Source organism: Anas platyrhynchos, chromosome 2, assembly GCF_047663525.1.
Source record: "Anas platyrhynchos isolate ZD024472 breed Pekin duck chromosome 2, IASCAAS_PekinDuck_T2T, whole genome shotgun sequence".
NCBI classification, from domain to species: domain Eukaryota; kingdom Metazoa; phylum Chordata; class Aves; order Anseriformes; family Anatidae; genus Anas; species Anas platyrhynchos.
Window position 1 is genome coordinate 147,245,072 of NC_092588.1, and position 25,523 is coordinate 147,270,594.

Genomic DNA, 25,523 nt, shown 5'->3' on the forward strand with positions numbered 1-25,523 from the left:
TCCTTTTAGGTAATCCTGTGTTTCACACAGTTATTTTAATGTTACAGCTGCCTGTGCTTTGGGCACTATCACCATAGTAACTGACTAACTGTTAAACCAAGAGTTCAAAAGTCAAGACAGAGATTTTCCAATACCATAGTTTACAAACAATTCTGTCTTTTTAGAGACACAGTTGAGACAGTCAGCAGTTTTCATGCTTTCCTTATATAAACTATAAAAAAAAAAAAAAAAAAAAAAAAGACTTTCAAAGACTTTCATGGGGTAATTCCACTGACTGAAGGTGACCCTCACACTTACTAACAATTAGACTATTTTCTCTCTATAAATAATTCTGATTCAACTGTTGTTTCCTAACTGTATTAGTTGTTTCTTAACTTTTTTTTTTTTTTTTTAATTTAGTTGTGATTTTTTGAGCGTTTAGTGATTTTGGAGGTCTCAGCATCCTGAGTTCATTTAGAAATTTCTCTGAGGCTTCTGATTTTCAGGAAGTGCTGAATAAATCACAAGTCATAGATTAAGTGTTGCTTGAGTGTATTCTATAGGTTGTTCGTGACTTGCCTGCAATGAGAAATGGATAATTTGGATAAATCATGCAGTGTTTTTTGGCACCTCTGTCTAGGGATCTGTTTTGCTTCCTGTAGAAGCTTATGAAAGTGTAAATCTTCTGACCCTAGGTTCTGTAGCTTGATTTGAATACATCACTCATAAGCCTTCAGGCTGGGGCTTTATATATGTGATTCATGTTTTCTACATTAATAGGATACCTATCCAGAGCTGCCACATGCTTACCTCTTTTTCCATGCAGACTTAGCATGCAAGATTGTACACCTGGCCATTAAGTACATCTGCTTTGAAACTATTTATCATGATGCTCAGAAGACTAGGCATACGCATGGCATCTTTGTTTCCAGGTGAAAAGAAATACAATTCATGTATTTGCAGAAAATGCACTTGGAAGGGAACTGCCTACAGCTCACACATGTGATGTATGTATTTGTCACCCTGACCTTTCAGGATCCTGTTCAAATGGTTGAACAGCATAAGCTTTTAGCTTTGGGAGTCATCACATTAATTCTGGGCCACCATCTGCATGGTATCGATGGCACAACCACAATCAAAGTGACTTTACTTAAGGATTCCAGTGCCCCTTCCTGCAGTAACCAGATGGGTCTGCCAGCATCCACTCCATTGGACCCTGAGGGCTCCACACTGTTTTCTTTTACTTATTCAGTTACACAGGGATGAATTAACACAGAATGAGTTTTACAGCACCGTTCAACTTTCACAACGTCTAAAGTGCTGTTATATATTTAAAGCTAGAAAATTCTCCAACAGTTGTCTAAATAACAGGGACTCAAGCACTTGAGATGAGCAAGCAATGCAACCCAGAGAAAGATAAGGAATGTTAGTGGTTTTGAGATACTTTATCCCATTTGTTAAAAATGTATGAATGAATGAATGAATAGATTAATCAATACAATTTAACCTTTTTTTACTCTAACTGTGCTAAAGTTAAATGATAGATACTTCTTTATGTATACACATTTCTATTCTATTATCTGTTTAACTGGTCATCAACAGTACTGTTATTTAAAGAGAATGAATTATCCATTGTCTTCCCTTTAAAGATGTAGCCTGCTGTTATCTTTTACCTTCTATTTGAAAACATGGATCTCATGGCTTATATTCTTCTTTTGTAAGTTATTTTTACCATGCTGCAACAGAGGCTTCAATAAAAAAATTAGAGATTAATAAATTATACTAGAGTTTTCAAAAGCACCTAAAGAAAGTGGGTGTTGCTTTCTTGGGAAAACAAAGAGGCATGGCTGTCTAATTCTTCTACTCTCTGCTGAGAGCTCAAATTCTGATTTTCTAAACAGGAAACCTTAAGAAACTTTGACAGGAAAATGTTCTGCAAGCCTGCCATTTTAACCATGGTTGAGCCTATGAGCATCTGGATTAGAATCCTAAGGTACGTAACAAGAAACCTTCAGCCAAAATTTGAATCAAACTATCTCCACTGCACTCTATACCTGACTCTTCTAAGCATGGAGGAGGACCCACCATACACAGGAAAGTACCTTGTCTCTTGTTCACTAACATACATACACAGCACAGAAATCTTTCAAAGATTTTCATGATGGCTGGATAAAGGTCAGCAGTCCTAAAAAAAGCACAAATACTATTAAATCAGTTTGGCTTCAGAGAAGACACATCTCCCTATCAAAATTTCAACTCAAGCAGCACTAATTGGGTTTGCTGGCAATGTATGAGACCAGGTTCCCAGATTTAGCAAAATTCACTGTATGTACTTGCTTAAATTTAAATCAGCAATAAGACTTAATACTGTGGAGGGCTGGGTTCTTTCTTCTGGCCATATGTTTTCAGTTAGGGTTGAACTTTTCTCCTCCTTGTGCTGAAGTCCTAAAACATCTGACTGTGGCAGTAAATTTTGCAATCTGCTTATTAAAGAAGCATGTAGACATTCTATATGATCTGCACACTCCTCTTATTAAAGTTGTCATTTGTTGACAAATGGGCCACAATTATAGTATTTGCAAGAACATTACATGTTCATTGTGCTGACATGCCTAATTACATAATTTTATATATATATATATATATATATATATATATATATATATTACTAAGCAAATCAGAAGGAATAGTAATGGTGGATTTGGATAAGCAAATAAGAAAATTGAAGTGACTTTATTTAAATGATAATGGTAGAATGTGCATTATGAATAACTATTAGGTGATGAAATATATTTATTTGATTTTTGTGGTACAAAGCAGACCTCATACTGAGATGCAGATGGCTCAAGGCCATTTCACAATATAAAATAGCTATCCAGATTAGGGGAGGAGACCTGCAGGATTCTGGGTTGGCATCCAACCAACTCAATACAGACGTCTTTTATTTGTCTAAAGAAACAGAGCTATAATTGTTCATTTATATAATCCTCCATTTACTGTCTTGAGGTTTTTGCACTCAAACAAGAAGATATTAGGAAGTGGTTCTCGTAACCAAAAGTAAAAACAAAGAAGAAAGTCTGATGTCTAGATTTAAGAACACCTTCACACAGTACATTTTTATGGCTTGTGGGAGATACTGGCCTTAGACAAACTTCAGAAGACTTTGTTTCCTGAGGATATCTCAGCAATAACACCAAACACGGAAGTTCTGCTCCAAATATTGGGGGATCAATGTGTGTAACCACATTAACTAAGACTTGGGTTCTATTCTTGGCTATGCCACTATGAACCCAGAGCTATTCCATTAATCTCAATTTCAGATGAAGGAAGAAAACAGCTTTGGAGTCTGGTAAAGTATAAAACATGGACTCACTGTTGTTTTCTACAGAAGACAATGTATCTTCTTGGTACACAGACATAATTTGCCATAGTCATGATGGGAGACTAGTGCAAGGAAATGTTGAGTTTAATTTGCAGAAGTCAGTTAATTTTGAGTAATATTTGTGTGTGTGTGTAATTAGTGCAAAGTACTCAGATGTCTTCTTGTTGGAAAGCCAATACAGTATCTAAAAAATTGACCTAGCAGTTCCTTTGCCATCCAATTGGTGTTTGAAATCAATGTTGCAAAGATTTTCTAGACAACTGCAAGAGCTATGAGCTAAATTAAGTTCTGAAAATTCACCTGAGCCAGCTTCCACAGAAGTCAGTGAGAACTTCATTAGTAAAGTTGCCAGAAATTGTACTGGGTTATATGGTCTCAAAAATTTGATGGGGACATCTGCATGAGGCTTTGTTTGCTCATTTTTTGAAAAGATCCATGAGAATAACAGACAGCAGATTTGCAAAAGCCTGAGCAAACAGGTGGCTTTTACATTTAACTTTTAGTGTTGCAAGTAATCACTCTTGTTTCTTCACAGCAGTAGGAAACTGATGTAAGATTTGTCTGATACAGCTAAATGAATATACTGTTTTATTTCTATAATAAACCACTTTATTTCTATAATAACCCATTATAACTATTTTCCCCAAGAAGCCAGTTTTTTAAGTAGTTTTAGGATCATATTCCAGATATATTACTCATTTACATGTTTTTAAAGTATGTTTAAAATATGTTTTCTTAAATGGCTTAAAATTTGACTAGTCATTGCCTATTAAAAAAATAATAAATCAGTGTGAAGTTAGGTTTTCACTTGAACAGTATGAAATTTAGATATTGTAAGTATCGATATCCATTAAGCCACTACTATGTCAACAGTATATTACTATATGAAGGGTGACATTAACATGTAGAACTAATATATGTGTATATATATATATATTGCTGGAAGCAGTTCAGGTATTTTTGCTCTATTTGCACAATACAAAAATAGCCTAAATACATTTTTAATGCAATCAGCTGAATTCCGTAAATCCAAATTGTGTGCTAACTGCTCAAGCTGATTAGTGTGAAATATTAATTTGCACTAATCAGCCTGAGGCAAGAGAAGCATAATAAACTTGACACATACATTTCACGCTTTACTGTGTTAGAACTGTTTTACAGCACAGTCCCTGTAAACGGTATTGGTGCTGTTAGTTATGTCACAGGGTCTGTATATTCAAGGTGTGCTTGGAAAAATTTCCTTAGCTGATGCTTCAGCTAGCTCAGTGTTTTGAAAACCCTGGTCTTTCAGAACTGACGGTCTGCATCAGCTAAACGTTGTCAGAAGCATTTGTCTCTGCAATGAGCTGGAGCATCTGATTCCTGCCCTAGCAGTTTCATGACTAACTCATTCACATTCACATTCCCTCTGCTTTACCGGGGTGCAATAAGGTTCCACAAGCCGATGGTTTCATGATTCCCTTTACCTGAAATATGTGTATTTACAAAAATATAATATTAGGCCTAAAGAAATAGGCCAGTTACTAAGCAAATACAAAAGAGAGCATCAATATGTCAGGTTTTATATGTTGTGTTTGAGGGTCACTCTTTGCACTCCCATCTCAGTCTTTTGCAAAATAGAGTTTTCAATTCCTGCTTTCATGAGTTAGCATTACCTACAATCTGATTTAGCAAGCAAGTGTCCCCAGACACTATGTTATGCCATAAATCCATCATGAAATGTGATAAGCATGGTATTCTTATTACCAATACATGACTAAACACGTAGTACCTTAGATGCTGGGTCACAGTGCAAGTGAGAATCTGAGCAAAGGCTGAAGGGGAAATGAAATCTTTAATGTGATTTAAGACAATCATATGCATGAGTGAGAAAGGATAATCTGTGCAGGTAAACCTGTTGCTCACCACTGCCTGGGTCATCCATGTTGTCTCTTTATTGCTTTCTGTACATAGCTCTGTCAGGTTCTGGCTGGGGTCACAACTCTGCAGAGAACAAAGGTAGACATGAATGAAAATGTGTGGTGAAAGTTACCATTTGGTTGAACTGAAAAATTGTAAATTTGAAAAATTTTTATCTTCCTTTTAATGATAAATTACCCCAGGAGACAACCATGTGTATGCTGTGTTCATTGTTTTTGTTTTGTTTTGTTTTGTTTTTTGGTTGGTTGGTTGGTTGTTTTAATATCCTATTAGAGAGGTGTTGAAAGTGAGATATAAAATGTGTCACCCAGCTTGTCATAAAGAAGGGGGCATTCCCTGTGTTGTAACAACAGTTAACATGGAAAAGTTTGAAATTGTGGTGTGATACATTTGCATACGATGAATATAATTTAATAAAACAATGGAATTATCTCATATGTTCTGCTCCCCAGGGCAGGCAAAGCTAATCATATTGCTGAGCAAAGAATGCATTGCTGAGCACAAAATGAAGTACTCATGACAAGATCATTGATCCCAAAAAAAGCAACAACTGCCATTTACACATAACCAGACTTTTTTTTTTTTTTTAAGAGATATTATATGCTCAACAATACCAATTTGGTTAGTTTAGTTATTAATATTTCCTAGAAGCATGTGGAATTTTTCTTTTATAAAAACATAAAAGGTGAATTTGAAACTTGAAACAGGTTGACAGTGTAATTTCTAATAGTAAATGGCCACATACATCAAGAGTCACATGAAAAATGTTTGGCATTCATTGGTTCTCTTCAGCTTTGAACAATATCTTTAGACTTGGAACAAATTTCATTCTTGGTTTCCTTTCCCCATCTCTGAAGATTTTCTTGGTGTATACATCAAAGGAAAGTAAAAAAAAAAAAAAAAAAAAAAAAAAAAAAAGTAATTGTATGTGTACAGATGTTCAGTTTGAAATATATTTTTAACTTTTAATGGTCCAAACAGACTCCAAAACTCTCTTAAATATCTTTGACGCAACCATTTATCTATGTATTTCACTCCACTCCACTGAACTTTTGATTAGAAGCATCTAATCAAAAAGTGAAGCCAGTGTTTTATTAGGTATGTTTAGCCTGAACAAACACAACTCCATTCTTTCACTTTTCACAACTCTGTCAAGTTTTATAAATTAAATATAGTGTGACAAAGTCATCTGCATGGATGCAGATTTAAGAATACTAGATCTAAGAATACATTCCACTTAAGTCCCTCACAGCTGTATGAAAAGGAAAAGGAGGGAAGAAGGAGGGAGGGAGGGAGACTCAGATCATGGCCCTTAAATGCATTTTTACCTCTGCACTGGGGAGAATTCAATTTGTGGAAAAATGAAACATTTTAGTCTTGACCACTCATAACTCATTATATATTCTCAATAATTTGCATTCCTCTGTCAGAATTCGTTTGTGTGATTACATCTAGAGAAATTTTAATTCTGTTTGTGGTTTCAACTTATCACATTTCTATAGTCTCCCTTTTTAATTCTGACATTTTCATCAACTAAACACTTTCTTTCTTTGCAAGTATTCCATCTCATTTTATCTTTTTCTTCCTCTTTTAATAAGAGCTAGCAAAAGCTCATCTGAACAGCATTTCAAGACTTAACTTCACAGCAAGACTCTTCTCTAATGTTATACACATACTTATTTACTAAATTAACATTAAGTGAGATTGAGAATAATCAGCAACTTAGATTTTTAGGCTCTTATTTTTATTGCTATGGGAACACAGCAACATATTAAGTTTTTCAGCTTGGAGTTTTAAGTTAGTGTGTTATATATAACAGTATCTGCTCTTTTGATTTATTTAAGCATTTATACTCTTTATAGTCAAGGCAAAAGGTAAACAACATAACATATGCATTTTATTAAAATACACAATTGAACCTTTTTCCTTAAATTTATTACTATTCATAGGACTGGTTTCATTGTTTTAGGTTCTGTAAAAACACTTAGGAAGAGACAGCAATTACTCCAAAGCACTTGTAATCACACTTATGTGTAGTTAATTAATTAAATTAAATCAAGAAGAAATCATTGTAAAATAATTTATCTGAATCCACCAAGGCTTTGCACCCTTTTAGCCTCATGTGTTTAAAAAGTAATTTTGTTTCACTGATGCAGATTGTGTTTAAAAATAAGATTCAATCATACAATATGACAAGGCTCCTGCAAACCTCCGTGTTTGTACATGACATACACTAGAGGAAGAACATGGGTCACTATACAGAAATGGGTGTCTAAGTCTTCAATCATTTAAACATCTTGTCGAAAGAAGGCAAGTCAAGTTCAAAGCAGAGAACAATGGAAAGAATCCCAAAACAGGAAGTATCTGTTACAGGCATTAGAGATGCAGTAGATGATCCAGGTGCAGTCACATACTGACCAGGAAAGCATATTAGGCTTTGTTGAACAGAATAACAAATCCCCAAAGCATTCAGCTTGATATGCAGCTGCACAGTACAAGACAAACAAAAATTATTCCAGCAATAAAAAAAAAAATACAATAGAAATCAAAGGATATAGTTCTGCTTCTAAAAATAACACTACTCATTAGACTTCACCTAACAGGCAATATGCGGTCTACTTACCATGATTTAAAGATGATGTGAATATAAACTACACCAGTGCCTGAAGGCATGCAGTGTTTGGCAGGAGGGATATAAATTTTGGTGTTTATTAGCACCAGAATTAAAGAATAAAGGACTGAAAATGTAATGAGCCAATATAATTGTTTCTTAAATGTCTCAATTTTGTGGAAAGATTGTTATAGAGTTCAAAACAGTGACTAGGAGCAAAATAAGTCCGTGTAACAAAAATGAAGGAGGAAGATACAGTTTATCAGAAGGCTTCCAAGACTACTGGATCAATTGAATTTACACATTGAAAAATGCACACACAAAGCCCTTTCCCCAAAAGCAGGATTAAGATCTTGCTCAACATTTTGCCTAGTTAAGAGCAGTCCCCTTTCACCAAAGAAAGTCAATCAATCAGCTTCTCACATATGGTGAAAAAATCTGTTTTGGGGAGTGGGTATCCAAAGTCATGAGGGAATGAGCTGGAGGAAGGATGATGAGAGAGCACCCTGAATCCCCACTCTGTGGTGAGGGATCCAGCAGCCACAGGGAAGTGGGTGGCTCAGGGGGATAGGCAGCTGTGGGGCTGCCAGCCAAGTACACCCCTGTATGCCAGGAGTAGGTCTAAACAAACAGCCCTGCTTCATTTCCTCCTCTTGAATTCTCAGAATTCTCAAAACACTAGTGATGGCTTCATGCCATACCATCCTCTGTAAGCCAAAAATAAAAATAAAAAATAAAAAAAAAAATGCAGTACATGTGCATTGACCATCACCAGGGTTGCAGAAGTGGAAGGATTTTCTTCTGATGCAGTGATGAAGTCTGTCTATGTAAACATTTTCCTCCAAACTAGGGACTGGTTGGACAAAACAAACTCTAGCAACGTAATCACAAGGCTGTTTGCAATAGATAGGGAAAATAAAACATTGAAAATATTACTGGAAACAAACAAAAAAAAAAAATCACAAAAAATCAGCTACAATCTAACTTCTTTCTCTGAAAAGGCAAATTAAAGCCTTTTCTGTTGAATTGACCTGATCCTCTTGTGAGAGGGATTCAGTCAGACATAATGCAAGAGCAATGCCAGATTATCATTGTCATATGAGAAGCTGCCTTTCCCTCTGTGACTGGTCATTATGAGCCAAAATTCATCAAAAGACTGATTGAGTTTGAAGTTCGCCACAGCTGGAATAAAAATATCACACACGGTTTCAAAAACAGCAGTCTAAATATAGATAGGTTCCTAAATAAGTGTAACCTGTTTTCAAAAATGTGTTGTTTTGTCAGCTCCCACATGAAAATCAGACCAAATCTACTTCATGGCTTCAGTAGGAATTCTGTAAGCCAAGTAAAAGCAGCAAGTTTTGAAAACTTCATCTCTGCTTTGATTTCAGTAGCTTTTCCCTTTCAAGTTAAGCACTTCAAATTCAGTCTATGAATACAGTAAGTGTACGTTCACAAGTAAGTTCACGGGAGGAAAATCAGTTTATGAGTTATCTGTCAATAAATGTCTTCAACCACAAAGGCAACCTGCTCTAGCCAAACTAAGTGGGGATCTGAGAGTTGTGCTTATCTCAGGCTGTGTCCCATCTCACCTTGTCTAGAAAGCAGTAGGGGAAAAGATACCCAACCACCAGATTTACCACAGCAGTTTTGGCAGATGAAGAAGCATTTGTATGCTTCTTCATTTGTATAGTGATTTGCAGACATTACATTAACCAAGTTGAAAAGTAGAGAAAATGGATAACAAATGCTCATAAAGCCTTACCACCCAATTTTTCAGACTGCAGTGTAAATTTTGATTAACACACTGAAACCAGCAGTGCTAGTTATAACACAAGAGTTGGTGTTTGTGATCTTGCAAGATGCCGAATGGCCTCAACACTGTCTTCAGACCACATTCTGGTAGTCAGTATGCTGAACCTGGTCTTGTATTATTTGGAAAACAGGAAATGAAAAGCAAATTTCAGAGAGAGGATTTCCTCAAGGAAGGGAGATTCTGAAGGGTGTGGAAGACAGATTCTTCAAGGACTGTTTGAACTAGTGCCAAATTCAAGAAAATAGACATATTACTTTGAGCTAAGAATGACAATTAAAATATAATTGATGTAGACACCATTAATTACATGATAAAACTTGGAATAATCAAACCTATTATAAACAAATTAAGTAATTACTGCTTATAACCCCAATGTCACTTCAAACAAGGAAAGGTACCTCATGCTTCAGCCTTAGATTGTCTACGTATGCAGAATTAATTTCTAAATGATACACCAGATTGTCTTTACTGCATCATTAAATCCACTAGCGTTGTTGTGCATACTCTATCTTTAGTTTTGAATAGAGGTTGCTATTTTTACAACTGTGTCAGGAGTATTTTATTTCTCTAAAATATAATTTGTATTTGACTTCATTTATGAGGTATAGTATCAGTGGATGATGTCATTTTAAACTAGCTACATTTGATATTTCAACATATAGTTCTGCAGTGAAGTTTCCATGCACAGAAATATAAAAGTGAGGGTTCCCAAATCTACCTGCTTTCCCTCATCATTCAAGATAGAGCTAGAACAGAGTTTACAGAACACATAACTAACCCTTTAAACATTTTATCAGCTCTTTAATGGTATTCACATTGTTTTGCTTTAGAACTCACTAGAAACTAATCAGGCTCACAGCCAGGACTGAACGTTTGTATACGCATAGTAAATATATTTATTTGTAACCCAGAACTACATGTGTATTTATATTGTTTCTGCTAGGTAGAGAACAGACACAATAGCATTTAATAGTGTCCATAATTTTAGACCTGTAATTCCAGTGAAGTCAATGGGTCCTCTTTGGTGCTTAAACTAAGATACACACTGGAATTACTTCAAACATGTTAAAAGAAAGCAATCTTAATATTTTAAAGGACTTCATAATTTCTATATTTAGAAAAAAATTACTCTAAAGGAAAATTATCCAGACAGAACATGCTCTTAAATACTTAAATGCAGGTTTATTTTTTGTAATTGTTGACTGACTTCTGGGAAGATACATCAATTACTAAAAATAGACCTAAAGTAAAACATGTAGGAATAAATTTGACTTTCAATAACAGTCTCATTTCCATAAAGACAGCACCATTCAGGGAATACACCTAAAATTAGGCAATTTATTTATGATTCCTTAAGATTCATTTGCGTACTACAGCATCGTCTCTGTTTGCTCCTGTTCATCAAAATTGCATGGTAATTTAGTCTGATTTCGATGCATGAAGTCCAAAAGTCAAATTCAAGTTTTGGCACCTGGGAATTTTTCCTTCGGAGGTATTTATGTACCTTACTCTCCCTGAAATAAGTAGAATTCAGAACTAAAAATTATCAAAAATGTGACTTCATGGCAAAAATGAATTACTTATCTGGAGTGCTGAAAATGTGCTAGTTAAGCTCATGAAAACAAACATGCACAGCAATGGGTTTCCAGCACAAATGCAGAGGTGTAAACTCAATCTAGATTTTTAACTGTTTTTAAGTTTGTTTTATTTTGGGGGGGTTTTGTTTTGTTTTGTTTTAATCCAGACTTAATAATTCCAAGAATCATGGAAACACATAATAGTTGGGGTTGGCATAGACCTGAAAATCATCTAGTCCAACGACCTACTCCAAGCAGGATTATCTACAGCAGGTTGCTCGGGGTCATATCTAGTAAGATTCAGAATATCTGCAAGGTTGGAGAATGTACAACTTTTCTGTGAAACTTACTCCAGTAGCGTTTGACACCCCCATCCCTTACAGCAAAATTTTCTTCCTTTGTATAAATGGAATTTCACTGAGAAGGGTCTGGCACCCTCTTCTTTATACACTCCAAGAAGACATTTATACATAAGGATAAGATGACCTCAACCTCTCCAACAGTCCCAACTTTTCCAGACTCTTCTTGTACAACAGATGCATGCCTTTGTGGGCCTGCACTATACTTAGTCCAATATGTCCAGATTTCTCACCAGCTGTGCAACCAGTTGTTGACTCTCAGGGTCTACCTACAACAGATGTGCATGAATAATCTCACAGTGATGATATTATTTAATCATAATACTGTTTTTATGGAATAGGCAGTTGGAGCTGATCCCCACTCTGAAGCAGACCCTGGTGATGTGATTCTTAATACACAATTCTGGGCTGAATTCACTCTGGTTGTAACAGAAAGTCGGTCTGTATAAATAGAGATTTATAGATCTCGATGGAGGAAAAAAACTGTTCCTGGGGATTCTTTACAGAATTAATATATATACAGAGTGGTTATTTGGTGATAATTTAAAAAATAATAATTAAAAAAAAAAAAAAATGATATGTCAAGTACTTAAGCCCTAACACAAAAATTTCATAAGGAAGTCAAAACTCAACCTGACTGTAACTTTGTCCATTTTAAAAAGAAATCCTGATCCCAAACTTTTTAAACTAGTTTTAAAACTCTTTTTATTTTTTTAAACTACTTTCATCTCTGCTGATTATTGTGAAACTATTGTTATTACTAATATTAATATTGTTCCTACTGCGAATGTAGTTGAAATGATGAAAAAAGCTGTAGAACTTCAATATACTTTCAGCCATTGTCATGTTATCAGAGTTTTTACAAGCAGTTTCTCTTTCTCTTTGTGGCTACTCATTTATTGGGAATAAACAAGCAGCAGTAAATTCCGAAATGCCTATGTTTCACTAGAAATAACAATTACTCAATGTCTAGTAATATGCATTTCAAATGTGTTTGGTGTTCTTTCAATATTCATTGATTACTGTTATCAGCTCCACAAATTAAAATGCATCAATAAATATGAGAAGATATAGGATTTGTCATACTGTTTGAAATCTTGGTTATAGGGAAACCATTGACTTTGCCACTGACTTTAAAGGAATGTCAATTCAATGATCCTTCAAGTCAGGTGTTGAGTCTCTCAGTGGCCAATGAATGATGGTTTCTTTTTCTTTAGAAAGGAAACGAAAAAGAACAATGTTCATTTATTTTGGTTTCAGTAAGATACTGGCTTTTACTGTTCTTCCCATAACCTTCAGATGAACTAAGTACTGATATTTGCCTGGAGTATTCCTAAGTGATCTTAGATACCACTGCTATTTCATGACATAGTGTAAAATATCTGTATTGTGTATCCAATTAGTGGGGGAAGCAGCCTACCCTAAAGCAAATTAGCAAAGAATCTGAAGAAATACACATTCTGCTGTATTTCTTCTGCCAGTTGACCAGTTGGAAAAGTTAGATTGCCTTTCTAACACAGATGTTTAAGAAAATATTTCCATCCTATGGAACCCTAGGCAATGTAAAAAGCATTCCTTTCCCGCAAAGAGGTGAAACCAATGTCTTTCAGTGTTGTGCTGCAAGTCCCAAATGATCACAGTATGCTGATGGGAAGGGCATTAACTGGTAATAAACACAAGTTCAAGACTCATTTTAATCACTTAAGCAAACATCCAGCAGATGAAACTGAAATAAGTTTGAGATTTTTTAAAAAACATAGACTGGGATTCACCTTTTCTGAATGTAGATGCCTCCACTGAGACATCTAATCAACTGGTCTACTCACTCTAGGAAGCTGTTACAGCCAGTGTAGACTGAGTCAGGGAAGTCTAAGTCTGACTTGTCACATTTCAAAAACCCTATAAATATGAACTTTTCTTTTTTCAAAAAAGACTCAGTATGGGTTGTCTAAACGTGCATGTGTATATCAGAGGTGTTTGGGTTAAAATTCCCTGAGACACAAGTGAATAAAGTACAAGCTTCTTGTCTAAATTGGTCAGTTTAGCAAACAACATAAATCATTGGCTGTTCAAACAAAAGCTCCAAATGTCTGGTGCACACTGGTGCACCTTTGGTAATCACACTGGGATATGTCTCTTGCAATCAATAGACGAGTTTCATTTAGAGAAATCTACACTGCTGAAACTTTTTTTTTAATGGAAAATTCCTGCCATGTCTACCATGTGTGCCTCTATATTCCATTGTAAACTAGGAATAGTCGTTGCAATTTTCTGGAATATTATGAGATCAAAAGTGTGTAAGAAGAATTAAAACAGTATTATGATTCTTAAGTTCTCTTAGAATCAGTAAAGTCAGGTAGCAAACATGAAATTAGAAATTAAGTGCCATTGCACATCTGGGCTTAAATAAAGGAATTTAAAAAAATCTATTTCAGTCAAGCCTGAGTTTCAGTGCTGAAAAATGTCATATTACTCCTTCAACATAAGCCTGGAATCCTCGTGGGTATTTTTGGCTAGTTCATGTATTATGCTGCTGTCTGGCTGAGTTTACATATGAACATATTGGTTTTCTCTTCTCCTTTCTCCTGCATCTCCCCCTCTCCAATACAAACAGCGTGGAAATATCAGCACTTAACAGAAAGAAAGAGGCCTTAGGAGTGGGCCAGCTCCTGGCTCAGGCATAGGGAAAATCTTTTTGGTTTCTGACCAGATGATCCAGAAACATCCACTTTTCATTTCAGGCTTTTCTGTGACAAAAACAAGCTCTTTCTGAGTCTATTAAATCATTTCAATTTGAGGTCACTGACATGTTACATTTTTCAAGTGTCCCTTATTGTCAACCTTGTTCATCTCAGGAGATGTTAAAAGTAAACATTTACTTTTACCTGGTGTCTCTTGTGGATACCAGTCAAATGTTTAAAAAAAAAAAAAAAAAAAAGAAGTAGATTTGTGTGTGTAGCTTGTATGGCTTTTTTTTGGAAATGCAAGTGTATGGTTAGATTCACTTAACTGTGGGGCATTTTAATCTAACCACATCATTGTTATTTTAATATACGTCTCACTGTGACAGTATGTAAAGGATCTAGCCAGTCTCATTTTACATGGATCTATGAATGAGTTGAGCTTCATCTAAATTTCATCATCTAGAAATTGTGATCTAATTTAGTGCTTAAAACAACCCTTTAGTTTTCCTTTATTGCATGAAGTTTCACCGAATTGTTATCACAAGACTTTGATACCTCCAGAAGAAAAATTAATATAAGCTTACTTTATATTCTGTTTAGGGCTATCATCTATCTGCTGACAGAAGGCAAAGAAGATGAAGCTAAATGAAAGTCAGTAGTTACTTGGAAACATGAGGAAAGAGTCGTTCTCCCTCTTAAGGAACGCAGGAGCTATGAAGAAACTGGAGAAAGGGTACAATAGTAGGCATGTCTCTGGCTGTCAAACCCAGTTCCAGAGCTGGGTAGCTGCAAAAGAGAAATATTCCAAACCTTAGATAGGCTAATACAAATAATGTTTATTTTCTTGCTCAGGTGAAAGAGCTCCAGGGACAGGTGTTTTTCTGAAGAGTAATGTCAGAATTATCCATGTAAATTAATAGGTTCACAATCTATTCCTTTAACAGGACACTAGAAAGTAGACCTGTGAATTTATCTTTCACTTCCCCTAAGAGAAAATATAAAACAGGGTTGCATTAATTCCTTATAAGCAAAAATGAAAGAATAGTGCCTTTATCCCACACCTCCCACCCCACCTCCAAAAAATCATGGTAAATCTTTGCTGCAAGGTGAAAACATACAAAGATCATGTAAGGCTAACATCAACTTCTGTTGGTTTGGGGTGATTCTTTCATTACATTGGGTCATTGGGTTTGAGTCTGTATGTTTTATTATTACTATTATTTAAATTGGAAAGAAAAAAAAAGTGCTTTTTGTTTGTTTGTTTGTTTTGGTTTGTTTTTTTTGTTCTAAACACATAAGAGTAGACATGGAAAAAAAAGTCTGACAGGTGTCTATGCTGTTAAGACACAGATGTTCCTCTCTGAAGATACGTTAATACAACTATCTCTAAATAATCATGAGACTGTACAGGGAACAAAGTCTTCATTTTATTTATCTCTGAGCTGACACAGGTCAAGCTATGAATTTTGCTTCCAGCTTTCCAAAACAATCCCTCTAATAGCCAAATTTAGAGATGTCTCCAGAAAATATTCCCACTGGTTGCAACAGCAATACTTGGCTAGTGGTAAAAACTATGAGTAGATGTGTAGGAGTCTGACATCTAGAAAAGATAAACCTAAAGTCTGAATATATGAGGATATTCTGAGGGGAAGAAAGAAAAGGTCTACCCTGAAATTCCAAACTGTGATGTGATTATGGAAGCTGAGCTTCTGAGATCATGGCAGCATATAACAAGCAGTACAGCTCAGAGAGAAGTGCTGGAGACAGGAGTGGATTTCTGTTGGCCTTTCCCAGAAATTAAAGGAGATGGAAAGATTGCAAACCGCAGAGATACACTAACATAAACAGTTAAAAATATGGCTATCACTAGTTTTTAGCTGGGTTCTAAAAGAAATTCCAAGGGGAATTACAGCTGTATGGGCTTACTACATGCGTAGACTTAACATGAAAATCATTACAACTTTCCAAGTTTCCAGAGCAGAGTAAATTCTAGCTACCTGGATCTCCCCTCTCCTTCCTGTCCAACTTCATTTTGCTTCCGCAGCTTGCCTTAGAGCTTGGCAATGTATAAGCCTACAATTCCACCTGTAGTTTCTTTAGCTGCTGCTGCAGAGCATCCTGTATGACATTCCCTGGCAATATCCCCAGAATTCAGCTTTGTTATTCATTCTGGCTTGCCACGAGGCTTCTGCTTCTGAAGTTTCCTGCTTCTGTGGCTTCCAGACGAAGAAATAATTTGGAGGCAGAAGAAAGGTAAGATAAGAACAGTGATTTTCTGCTAAGAAAAATTCACCATGATTCCTGTGAAAGCATTGGTACCACAAAAGTTATGATATTGAGATTGAACTGATATAATTTAAGATTATTTTTCAGAGGAAGGGAACCTACAGGACAGCAGGAACTCCTGTGTTACAAGGAAGATGTTGGTATTGAGCTTTACTGTACAACTGTTATTGTAATAGCAGTTACAGTATTTCTATGTTGCACGACATCATTCCATATAGAGATACCCCAATGATCTGTAAAAAGACCCTACTGAGAAACTAATTAGTCAAGGCAGAGCTCTGTGTTAATTCTACTCTGCTGCTGCTGGCATTGCACTAGATTTCTCAGAGAGAAAAATAAAAGGCACAGTGAGATGAAATAATTGGCCTGAGGATACAGAGGGTGGGATTCATCTCACCTGACTTTAAACATCAACAATGTAGACATTTAAAAGCAAGTTAGTCCCTGGGGCTCCATTTATAGTCACTGGAGATAAATATGCCCTTTTAGGGTGCCAATCATCTGCTGTATTTCTGACGTGTAATTTAGGAGACAATGAATTGCCCCCTGGATTCTATTGACTAGTTCTTCACTGACTATCAAGAAAGCCAGAAGCCCAATGCAGATGTCTTCAGTACAGACATCTGCATTTAGTCAATATAATTCCACCTGAAAAGTCAGTGATGGAACAGGGAACAGGTCATGTTCCCTTTGTTCCCAGTCCTGTACACTATTCTCTAGATCACATCACCACCTTGTTGTTCCCTGTAGTAACAAAGTCTCATAGTTTTGCTTTATGATGCCTAGTGATAGTTCAATTATCATGTTAATTAAAGTCTATTTAATAGACTAGTCAGTAAACAGTTGGCTGGTATCAAAAACTAACATATTACAAAAATGAAACCTAATTTTAGTATCATTAAAATCCATTTTAGTTGCATTCTCACTAGTCAACATCAAAACAGGTTAATAATTTAAAATTTTAATTTAACTGTGAAAACAGAGATGTAGTCATGCAGTTATAGTGTCAGGTCTTGTCAAATGAGAGGACACAATGTCATGAGATATAGCCCACTCATTAAGAGTGCAGAAGGAGATCCATTTCCACTAGATCTGAATTAGTACCAACAACTCAGCAAGTATGGGCCGTGCTGTGAGAGTAAGGACTATAAGATGAATGAAAATGAATCTGTGGTATCCTAGATTCAATTTGCTACAGAAAACACAGAGAAGAAAATTCTCTTAGAAGAAAAGAAACTTATCAAGGAAAGGATAAATGAAGGATACGGCAGAAAGTATAGCATCTCATCACTAATACTGGGGAGGGGTTTGGCTGAAGATTCAGACAAATAAATCAGTTGTCTGCAAGCTAGGTGTCTATATGTGAGCTGAGTGTCGATGTTCCCAGCAGAGCTAACTGAGACTTCAGCAGCACATAGCTGAGGGTTGGGCTGATTAGATAAGAATTTATTCTGTGTAGGGTAAACAAACAGCTCTACAGGCTCTGTTGACACCAGAAGGAACTTGGATGTCTACCTCATATTGTAGTTACCTACAATATAAATCTCTGTGTTAAGGTATTTCAATACAAAGCATTAATTAACCCTTAATGGCAAGCAGGACAGTTATCTTCCTACTTCTGCCACAGTATTGTTTGGATTAGAACCAGACACTTACAGTTAGCTATCAGTTGTTATTTTTTTTGTTCCCTGTTTTCTGGGTGTGGTTTGCAAAAAATCAGAGGGCTAAAGCACTTGGATATATGACTGGAATGTAGATTCCCTCTCTAATACTATTGCCCCTGAGAAATTACAGGCTAGGTGTCTAAAGCTGGTCATCAAAAATTAGTATAGAGATCTGACAGCTTTAGCTATAATTTTTTTCTTTTTTTTTTTTTTTCTTCAGTTCACCATCTGTAAAATGGTGGTAATAATGCACCTAATTGCTTGGGCTGCTGCGAATATAAATTCATGATGTTTGTGAAGAACTAATAAGTTACCAAAAGAGTAACAAAAACAAAAAAAAAAAAAAACGAGGATATTGATAACATTGTAGTCAGCTGAGGTTTTAGGTTGTGATTAATAGAATCTGGAGCCATACATTGAATAAAGGAGATATAAACAACTAATTAATAATTATCCACACAAAAAAAAAATAATAGATAACCATGTAATTAAAGTCTGTGTCAAAGCACACATGCACACATGCACACATGCAAAAGGGGCTAAATGAAGGTTACATATGAAAATGCTAATATTTGTAAAGCAATGTCAGTGAATGATAGCATAAAAATCTCTAAGTATGGCGCAAATATTGTGTTTTATTGAAGGAGGTAGAGGTGGTAAACCAATTTACAATTACCCAGTATTGTGGGAACTCAATGAAGAGATACAATGTTGTTTGACACCCTTTCTTCATCACCTCTATAACTGTGCGCAGCCACCATAACTGTTATTTTCTTAACTCTGTGTTGAACCTCTTCCCTCAGTTTGATTCATTCCCTTCTTGTTCCCCATTTATGCTGCGGTTATAAGGATATTTCTTGTAACGATTCCACTTTCAGCTGCTGGATGCTTCTTGCTGCCTACAAAACTGTGGCCACAGAACTATTTCAGCGACCAGCAGATCTTTGACTGGATCTGGATTTGTGTCAGAAATAACCTTTTCTTTCCACTTTTTCATTCTGTGCTACTTTCAGGATTACTATAGCTCAGCCCAGCCCCTGGTCTGGTTCAACACAAGTCCCTACAAACCCTAGCATTGGCAGAGCTGGAGGAGAGATGTGGAAGGAGAAGGAACATCTCTGGTGGGAGAAAGAGCATCCAGGAGGGAGGGAGCAGATGGACAAGGGAGAAGGGCAGCTGGGTAAACTAGTGGGAACAGATAAGTCTGTGTGAAAAGCACTGCAACTGGAGGTCCCTCTAATCATAGTCCATCTTTAAAAAAGCCCCTGAAAAAGACAGTTGGTTCATGCAGAAAGCAGTTTGCATTTTAATCTTCCTTTCTTTCCGGAACGTGGCAGAAAAGTGCTATCCTCAGCGACAAGAATTCCCCTGAGAATGCACCTTGCCTTGCAGCTCTTGTGTACTGACTTCCCCTGGTGTGAAGGAAGGTTGAAGTGCCAGCTGTTAGAAGAAATAATTATTACAGTGCTTCCTGCTAGCACTTCAGATTTTAGAGAGGAGGAGCAGAAGTTACCTGTTTCCACAATTGGTGTGTGCTTTTTTTTTCTTTTTTTTTTCACTTTTACATTTTTTTCCATCTCCTACTCCCTTAAAGCCTTTGTCTGTAGTCAGTGAATGAGCTTTTACCCTGAGGATTCAACACATTGCTAAGGGCTATTGTTACAGTGAGCACAATCCTGTAAGTCATATTCACAGTGTCATTTCAAATGAGGTATAGACTAACCCTGTCCCATTAAAGACACAGAAATCCTCTCACAATTAAATCTAAACACACTTTCTAACATTTAGGAAGATGGGGTGATGAGAAAACGTTGAGAAATGTGTCTGTACTCCAGATTACAGAATACAAAGGCAATAACTGTAATGTGAATTGCCATTGCTCACTGCCTGCTTGTAGCTTACAGTTAATTGCATAGATAGGGACCATCATTTACTGCTGATGCCTATGCACAATTCATTCACAAACAGCAGTCCCTTCCTTGTCCTTATGTTAATTGTCTGTCACTAGCACTGTAGCAGGTACCTCTGTGAGGTCATCTAAACATGCTGTTACCCTGCTATCCACTCTGCAGTTACAGCTTGTGGTCCCAGACAGACCATAGGTGATCAACTCTGAAATAGCAGCTATGTGTATTGGCTTTACAAGGAGCTGAGACCAACTGAATTAACAAACCTGCTTCAGTTGCTTTCCATTATCCTTCCAAGACCTGATTAAAGTCTATTTGAATGATGCTGTATTTTCTGCTGTCACTGCTTCATTTCATATTGTAAAATGTTGGCACTCAAAATAAAAATATAATTAAAATATGGCACGGAAGCAGATAGTTTTGATCCCACCTAGCTTAGTGAAGAAGACAAAACAGACACATTTAATCCACTGTTTGTTCAGTTACAATGTGCTAGTTTTTAGCTATGCACATTCCAGTGACTGAATGAATATATGAGGAATGCAAAAAATTAACGTGAGTTACTATTATTGCCATACAAAGTCTGTTATAGTATGCACCAAAAATCTCTAAACAATGAGGTCATGTCACCATAAAACATAATGCATGGCTAAATCATAATGCAAAAAGAATTTTGAAATACCGTATTTCCACATGGCCAGCCTGTAATTCAGTAGAGCTTATACATATACATTTGTAGAAAAAGAGATTTCCCCCCTCCCAGATTTCCCCACACACACACTGATTCTCTCATCTTCTGTCTCTTCACAAAATCTCCCTGTTTCTACTGCCCTCTGTCTTTGCCTCTGCTTGCCTACGTATTGCCTGGGGATTAGTTGAGAGTGTTTATTAGCCTGAGGATTTATTTGCATAGGCATGCAGTTTATCTGATATGCAAGTTTTACACATGAAAGTACGGTGTTCATTTTGTGCAAAAAACATGCACACAGAGACACACACACACATTGCCAGGTGCGATAAAACCCATGTTCAGCATTTTTTATCCTCAAAATGCCCTACAAATGTTAACTAATTAATCCTCAGAACACCTCTTTGAGTTAGGCATGTTTATCCAAATTTCTTAGGCTGTGACGGGGAAGCAGAGAGATTAAGTGACTGTGAGAGCTCCCACTGAAATCAGGGCGGGTGGGGGGGAAGGGCACAGAAAATAAAACACTCATCAGCTTTAATGGGACTTGAATCAGGTCTAAACTGATTTGTCTAACACCATGTCAGGATCAACACAATGTCAGGATCAGAGCAAAGTTACCCACAAATGGGAATTTCTGGGACTGATTCTGATCCTGGCGTTGTTTTGTGCCCAGACCAGATGCAGGCAGTCCCAGCACCTGCAGCAGCAGCAGCAGGATCCAGCTGATGGCACAGCACCTGCATTTGCATTGCACCCTCTCCCCAGCACCTCTTTGCATCCCTTTCCCAGCAGAGCATAGGCAGACAAAAAAAAAAAAAAAAAAAATGACAGCAGATGATAAGGTGGCTCTCCATCTGTGAGTGGGCATCGAGTCATGCCACACATTTCGGTGGACAGCCATGGTGAGACACTTTGCATTCCAGTGAGAGGTCCAAGGGCTGCAGTCCCTCTTGTCTCTTTACAAACAGCCCCCACCTCATGATGATCTCTTAGTCATGACAACTGAACAAAATGAAGGATATTTCTAATTTACAGCTGCAACCTGCAATGAATTATACTTGGGTGGTTTATTAATGTGAAGCACGTTAGCAAGAGTATACTGTATGTCTGTCACAGATGGAAAAACTAACTCTATCGATGACTGCAATCCATTCATTGTTTTATGAATCCAGCATCCTCCAGAGAGCATCACAAAACCCCACTCAGTGTCTCTGAATGTTACGTTTTACATTTAGATTTTCTGGCTTAGAGAAAAGAAGTGTAAAATCACAAGCTTGCATAGCATTCCCCACTGACTGGTGCATTTATGAAGTCTTTTGTGGTGTTATTACAGTAAGCATATGAAATACGGTGTTCATGAATCTAGGAACAGGGAAATAAATATGCCTGTATTTTTTAAAGGAACAAGAGGCTGATATACATGCTTTATCCCACATTTTGGAGTATTATCTTCTTTATTCTAGCTATAAATGCAGAAACTCTTAAGCCACATAGAATTAAATCTGGGGTAAGATAGACCTTTAGAGGCTTTTGCTCAGCAGCAATTTTGAGGTTTCCCCATGGACCTTGTATATCCAGTCACACGTCTCTGGGAGATCACAGGGGTTTGGGCAAAGCCCTTGTAGTTAGGAATAATGACATATGGAGGTGTGTCCAGAGGGATTTAAAGTTGCCTAGGGACTGGTCAGAATGGTTGTAAAAGGTAAACCAGAAAGAAGGCCACGTGGATTGTGTCACTTTTGACCAATTTTCCCCAAGCCCTTTGGCTGTGCAAACATCAGAACTGAGTCCTCTGGGTCTAACTGAAAAGAAATGTGCATTGAGAGGATGGACTGAATTTCCCCACTTTAGACTGCTGGACTTATCTTTCTACAGTATTTTCCATACATAAACCTCTATATCCTAGCGTATTCTTGGTTTTATGAGACCCTGAGCAAACATGAACCAAAGGGTTTTGTCCATTCCTTTCTTTTCAGATGGCTTTTTTACACCCGAAACAAACAAAACTACACGAGGCTGAGCTTTCAAAATGTTTCCCTTGCAAGTCATTCCCCACAATTATCTGTTTCCCATGTGATTGAAGACTGACACATTTTTAACCAAACATCACTCACATGAAAATTTATCCCAAAACATAAACCAAACCTCACCGTGAAGTTTGTGGTCCTTACATCCTTGCACCTCCACACAATGTTCTCATGTTGAGGTCTCTTGGTGCTGCTGCTCAACTCAGCTCTCAACTGTTGCTGGCCTGAGCCTCAGCCCTTCTTCCTATTCCACCTGCTGGTTGAAGCTTCAGGATGCACTCAGGGATCAAATAAGATGCATGCCTAAGCCTTAACAGCCAATAGGCATGTGGCAACCCCATGAGTCGGCACATCTATCAGCTCTGGGATCATCACCAGCATCTTACTTCACAGAGCCAGCCCAAATTCTCTAAGGCCACTCCAAGGTTGAATTCTACACCAAACACTGCAGAATGGACATTTTCTAGGATATTTACTCATGCAAATGCTCATCTTGAATTCTGCAAGTCCCTTTTTGCTCACAGGTATAAAGCTATTTACTTACCTCAGATGTAATAAGACTTACTTTACTATGTATGAAGAAAGATTTCTGAATAATATATAAGAAATCAAAGCATTATTATTAATAAGCAGAGATCATAAATAAAGCCCTCCTTTCATACCCTTTATCAATCCAAACTGTTACTGAAGTCAGAGTATTATTTTGTGGAAACACATACTGCAAACTCCTTTAAAATTCTCCCTAATTGCTGCAGAAGTTTTGCCAGAATGAAGACAATAGGATTCAGTCTGTTGCAGGAGATTCAACCTAATACAAGAGATGTTTATACTTACTGAAGCAAAATATTTGACTTATATTAGTTAATAGGAAAACAATCAGTTAATTTGCAGGTTTTGCTGTGTTCTGAAATATATATATATGTCTCTATTCAGAAACGTCTGATGTTGCATCTTCCCATGCATGAGAAGAGTGTCTCCCTTGAATACTTCTATTGTTCTTACAGTTCCAGTTTTTGAGACTCCTTAAAGACCTTTTAATTTTTGTTTGGTTGGTTGGTTTTGGTTGGTTTGTTTAGAATTTATTTATCCTTAAAACTTTCCTTCAAGATTGTTTATAGATGAGGTATAAATCTCAGTCACGTGACCAAGTTATTGCAGCTCAACAATTCAATATGCATTATCTGAGACATGGTGACTGTCCTTGTGCTAACTCAGCCTGTAGCAACTGCAAGGTTATGCTATTTATCTTAAACTTTCTTCATTGTAAGCTAAGTCAAGCTGAATTTGCTGTGGGCTATGGTTATGAACACAAGCAACTGTTATGAGTCATCTGACTCAGAGAAACTTGTACAAGTAGCTTGACTGTGCATCTGAGCCTACTACAAAGCACGGAGTGATTTTCTTGAAGCTGCACAAAAAAATCTGAGCCAGAATAAGCAGTCCTACTTCATTGTGAAACCATCAGATACTTCTAAGCCATGAAATATCACGATGAAAGTAACTGGTGATCCTAAGAGAGCATTCACTCTAAGCAAAATATTTTATTTTTCAAAGGGGGTCAAATATACGAGTGACCTTGGTTCCAATCACCTAACAGAGCATTGAATAACCCTACATAGGGTTGTTGTAGAACAACCCTACATTTTCATGCAATTCCTCTGAAAAATATTTTCCCTTTTTAATATTTTCCGTTTTTTTTTTTTTCCTTTTTCTTTTACTTACAGTTGACTGAACTAACATCTCTTATCATGGTTTGCAAAGAAAAGCTGTAAAAAATTAAATTGGAAAAGCTAAATTATTTATACAATTTTATGTGCTGGATGTTTTGGTACAGTTGAGCCTTGCTTCTTCCTAATAGCATAAGACTATTAGGAATTGTAATACTCCTCAGGGGATGTAAGATTTATCAACCCTTGCAGAATGGGATGGGAGCCAAGGCAGGAGATTAAGGGATACTAGTTAAATTAATCAACCTTCTCTCCATATATCGGCCAGGAGAATGCAGTAAGTTGTTATTCATACATTTTACACAGTAGGAGCACAATTTGACCACAACCATATGCTGAATTTAATATTAAACATTGGATCTTTCCAAAAACAACTCCATAAAAATGTCAATACTTTTTTTTCAGACAGATGACTCTATTCATTTTTAAGGCATTTAAGCGCACACACACACACATAAAGTGTTTTTCTTTACTAGCTCTCAAAGCGACCTTCCATTTTAGCCTTAGTTCAGGACCCTATTGTGCTTGTTTATGAGACAAAGTCTAAAGCAAAGATTAATTGGTAAGATACAAGAAATATGAATATTCCTTTTTTGCCTTCTATTTTTAACTATAACAGGGTCAAGAAGAAATTTTCCCTGTTAAACTGCAAACCTTGAAATGATATATTTTGCATTATGCACAACACTGAAGTTTAAGTTTCCTAAAAGAAATACAAATTATTCTGTTTCTGTACAAATTGAAAAATAATGTTATATAATCTGTTTTTGTAACATATTAAAACTATGGAATAGTATTTTCTCAAAACCCAGAAATTTGTTAAAGTATTATAACACCAAGACTTTGGAGATCATCAAATTAGACCATCCTTAATCCTGTGCAGTTTGAACTAA